Here is a 5126-nt window from a genome sequence, read left to right on the forward strand (position 1 = left end):
CTAGTCCCACTATTTACATTACTTCTTTAATTTTGAAAATATTTCTCTTATTTGCAGTGATGTGGCTAAGCGTATGCTGGGGATGACTTACAAAGCAGGTGCTCTACCACTGAACTGCACCCTGGTCCTTGAAGGTGATTTTTGACAAAGAAAAAAAAGCTACCTGCCCTTTTGAGATGAGTTAATTCTTATCTTCCCATCTTTTGGCTCTTCTGAGGTTTTAGGAGCACACTGGCTGGGATGTGCAACGGCAGATTCAGAACCTTGAATAACTCCAGGTTTCTACCTTAAAATAATCAAAGTACAATCACCTTGGCAAGAAAACAAAGGAACTCTGAGCCATCTTGCATTAACATTTTGCATAGGTGCCATTGGTATTCTTTTCACCCCTAACCTCTAAATCATCAGCAAAGACTAGAAAAGAGACACCATTGAAAAAAACAAAGCCATTGTTGGTTGTGCTGTCTGATATCATTGTGGGGTCCTGTCTGGTTGTTAAGACCTGTAGTTACAAAGGACTTTATGGAGCTCATGTAACCGAAGCTAAAGTTGCTGTGTCACTCTGTACAGGCACTAACGTGTTTTCTCCTGATGGATGGATAATGCTAGCCCTTATTACAGGCTTGGAAAAAAATAAAGGCATAGTGAAGTCAGAAACTTGCTCAAAGTCCTACAACTACACACCGTCTGGATTGAACTTGCTTAACCATTATGCGGTCTTAGAAGAAAGTAAATCATTACCATAATTAAATTTTAGAAACTTCATTAATGCCAGTGAACTTGTGGATGGTACAGACGGCACTTCAGCACAAATCTAAATACCGATTTTAACTTTTTAGAATGAACTAAGAATGAAAAGTGCCATGGAGTAGGGGCTCCTAGTTACATCACTGATCTTGTTACATCTTGGGTCTCAGATCATGGGCCCCAGATGCGATCAAATCTGAGCCCTTCAACATTTCAGTGTGATAGTATCTATGTGGCCTTTCAGTTCAGTTTCACAATCTTTGACCAAACAAACAGCAGATACACACCAGGAACAACTGCCAGGGATCTCACAAGTCATTGTGAGGATGAAGTAACATAGTTCAAGTTGACATCTGACTCACTGTGGGTCACTAGCAAAGATTCGTCCCCTTCTTTCCTCATCTTTGGAGTCACCCACTAGTGGTTCCCAGTGATCTCACAGAATGAAAGGGCTCAAAAGGATTGCAATATCAGGAAAAGAGGTGATGTGGCCATTTGGTACTAAGAGCACCACCTTGAGAGATTATTAATGAAGCGGATCTATGGCTGTCCCTGTGATCTGCTTCGTCCCGTCATCTTGGGGTGGAGCTGAAAAATCTGATCTGTCCAGTGATTCTCATGTTCCCTGACCTTTGCAATGACCCTTTCCGTGGTCTAGGATCCTCAATGAATCCCCCCTTTTAATTCTGGTATTCTGATTTATCCACCTTTTCCCCGTAATTGCTCCCTGTCACTGAATACCTCCTCAGCTTTAACATGCAAGTACATTTTTTGCCTGCATTTTCTACTTTTTCTGCCAGTGGGGTTGGCATCATTCTCAGCCACACTGAGCACAAAAGGAAACTGAGAGGGGGAAGAAACCTGAAGACCTGGAGGATTCCAACGTGAGTGTCTTTTGAGGTCTAGCCACTGAGTGCTCTGTTAAACTAGTCATTCTCGAGCCTCCATCATCATGACAGGAAGGAATCGAGGGGGAGATGTTTGCCTCTTCAATCCATTCAGCTGGTAGTGTGATCCAATAGAGAAATTAATCTGATGATTTTAGAAAACTCACAGAAGGCTTCAATGGTCATTGGCTGATAACCTAAGTCCTCTCACAACTGGAATACGCCAGAAGGTCCTGGGATGAGGAAACAGGCTAGTGACTGGGTAGGAGGAAGTACTGCCTTGTCTGCAATTGAGAAACACAGCTGTAGGTAATTATTTGTTCCTAGCTATAAATAAAAAGATCCTTAAGAACAACAAGAGAGAAAATACAGTTTTGGGAAGGGAGGGGAGCCTCACAGGGAGTGTTCCATCAACTGCTTTGGATAATAAAGTCAGGGGTAGGATTGGTCTTAACCACCCCTTCCTGTAGCAAGAAGGCCTTTTCAGCAGCTGGAGTCTGTAACAGGGGACAGATTGCAGTCCGCTAAGCCTCAAAAGGGCTGATTATGTATACTTTCTTGCTCTATGGTTCTGACACAGAACCAGCTGCACATATCCAAATACTTTATTGTGTGGAGGAAAAGAAAAAGACCCTGGGTTCCACCCTGGGGTGTTTATTTCCCTCTTTCCTTTGCCTCAGTCACAGGGCTGCCTGTCTGTAAACTTGGCCCCAGGCTTGAGCATTGAGGTAGATATCCCCTGGACCCAATTGAAACTGCTTCCAGCACCAGAGTTCTAGATACTAGAACACTGGATCTCCAATGGCACAGCATTCTTAGATTTGTAAAATGGCAAATGACCTCAGGAATAGAAAAACAGGATACCTCCCTCTCATTTGAATCCCTGTGGTCAAATAGTCATTTTTTAAGGCTTAGATTTTGGTGAGTTTGGAGAGAAGAAATATGGAAGTGCTAGATATTTGCTGTTCAAGGTGTGTCTCTGACTCTCAGCGTTGTACCTCTTGGATTCTCTGACTGACTGCATCTGAACCTGAATACTAGAACATTCCCAGGTGACCTGGGTGTATATTAAAGTTTGAGAAGCACTAATCTACTAGATGTCTGAGTCTGAACTGGAGCTGCAGAGCCACCATGTCAAGGAAGGGAAAAGGGAGAAACAGATAGGTCAGTCTGGTAGACAGAGCACAGACATTCTGGATGCAGGGAAAGACCCCTAAAGTGCATGACAAGCAGAATGTGCTGCAAGAGCAAGGCTGTTCTCTGAACGCAGGTCAGTTTATAAACCAAGTCACATTTCTTTGAAGCTTCTTGGGATGAGAACTCCAGACCCACATTGGACAATAACAAAACAAGAATGGCCTTGCCTGGCTGTCATCTGCTAGACAATCTTCCATAGTCAGATGCCAGGTAACAGAAAATTTCCACTGTGACACTTTCCCAAATTCTCAGCATCGTGGCATCTTCTCAGATTGTATTTAGGCGTGCAGCCTTCACCAACATGATGCTTCTCTTTTCTTTTTCTTTAAATTACTTTATTATCTTATGTGCATACGTGTTTTACATATGTCAGAGTACCACGTTCATGCAGTGCTTATGAGACCAGAAGAAGGTGTCAGATCCCCTGGGACTAGACTTACAGATGGTTGTGAGCCAACATGTGGGTGCTGGGAATTGAACCCAGGTCCTCTGGTTGAGTAGCTAGCCCTCTTGACCACTGAGCCATCTTTCCAGCCCCATAATACTTTTCTTATCTGTATCCTGAAATGTTCATAAAGGACAGCTCTCATCTGCTGGAATCCATAGCAGATCCTTTGGAAGGGGAGGTGACAGTACAATTCAAATCACACTCCAAATAACTTGAGATTCCAGGGTAGGGTATATTATCTTCCATGGATTGGAACACTCATATCTGATGGCTTAAGAATGTTCAGCAGAAAGTGAAATTCAAATCCTGTTGTAATGCATGGAGCCTGGTCTGGTTCCTATGGAATCATTGCTGATCTCCACCATGCTATACATATAGGGTCTAAATCTCTTCCCCACCTTTGATAATGGTTCTTGTGTATTTCATAAGCTTAACATTTTTGAAGATTATTCTCTTATACCCATACAGTGTGTGAAAACTGTGACCCTGACATGGGGTGAGTTACAGTTGGGAGAAATTAAAAGAGCTAATTGAGCTTTATACTAAACATGATAGATATGAACTGTTTACTGAAATGAAATGACGGAATTGAAATAAGGCAGTTATCTTGTATGGAATCTCAACAGGTCTAGATTTTTAGGGAGAGGCTGCTTTTCTTGTTTACATGTAAGGTTCATATTGCACAAGGTTTAATTGAGGATGCCAACACATGGACTTCTTCCCAGCCATGATGTTGCACCCACAACAAACACCAGGACTGTAATGTGTGCCATGAACTTTGGGAGCTCATGAAGGAGTCTTTGTCCAGAAGCTTGAGCCTCTCTTTTTTAACGCACCGCTGAGTGTTCCCCAGGAATGAAATTCACGCCCCCTACTTCACATCCCTTTCCTTTCTCCCATTTCTGGCCGCTGATCTAGAGTTAGGTAGATCTTGTTCTCACATGACTTCCCTGGGAGAAGGCAACCAAAATACATGATTGCAGTTAATATGCCTAAACATTTAAGACTAAATGGGATGCTAAGGTGGAGGAGCATAAGTAGAACTTTTGAATTTCTTATTGTCCATGACAGTCAGGGCCAGTGAAGTCTGTTTATTTGTTTTGTTTTTTGAGACAAAGTCTCTCTATTAGCTGTCCTGGAACTCAGAAATCTGCCTGCCTTTGCCTCCCGAGTGCTGGGATTAAAGGCATGCAGCACTACAGGACAAGAGTGAGGTCTGGAAAGAAAGACTCACAGGAGCAAGACCCCAAGGAAGGAATGAACTTAGTGTGTTTATTTTTCTTTTCTTTTTTTTTTTTTTTTGTTTTGTTTTTCGAGACAGGGTTTCTCTGTGTAACTTTGCGCCTTTCCTGGAACTCACTTGGTAGCCCAGGCTGGCCTCAAACTCACAGAGATCCGCCTGGCTCTGCCTCCCGAGTGCTGGGATTAAAGGCGTGCGCCACCACCGCCCGACATGTGTTTATTTTTCTTAACAACAAACTTTGGTAGTACTTATCAGGTGCCAGGAGTTGATGTGGACACTTGACAAATAATGCCTCACTGAATCCTAGTAAAAGTCATGGGAGGTTTACATTATTGGTTTTTATTCACACTATAGCTTTCAAATGAGAAAGCTGAGGCACAGAACATATAAGTAGCTTGGCCAAGGTCACACAAGAGGTGGGGCTAGGATTCCAACACAAGTCTTCCCAGAAGACTATGTTCATAACCATTTTGCTAATGATTAGCAAACACTGCCTTATGGGTTGCCAGGAATCTTTGCAAAAAACTGAAACCCTCATTCCTGACTTCCTTCCTCAAGCATGGAGATTATAATTGTTTTGAGTCAATGGTGGGCACTGTAACTT

Source organism: Peromyscus eremicus, chromosome 4 (assembly GCF_949786415.1).
Source record: "Peromyscus eremicus chromosome 4, PerEre_H2_v1, whole genome shotgun sequence".
Classification (NCBI taxonomy): Eukaryota; Metazoa; Chordata; class Mammalia; order Rodentia; family Cricetidae; genus Peromyscus; species Peromyscus eremicus.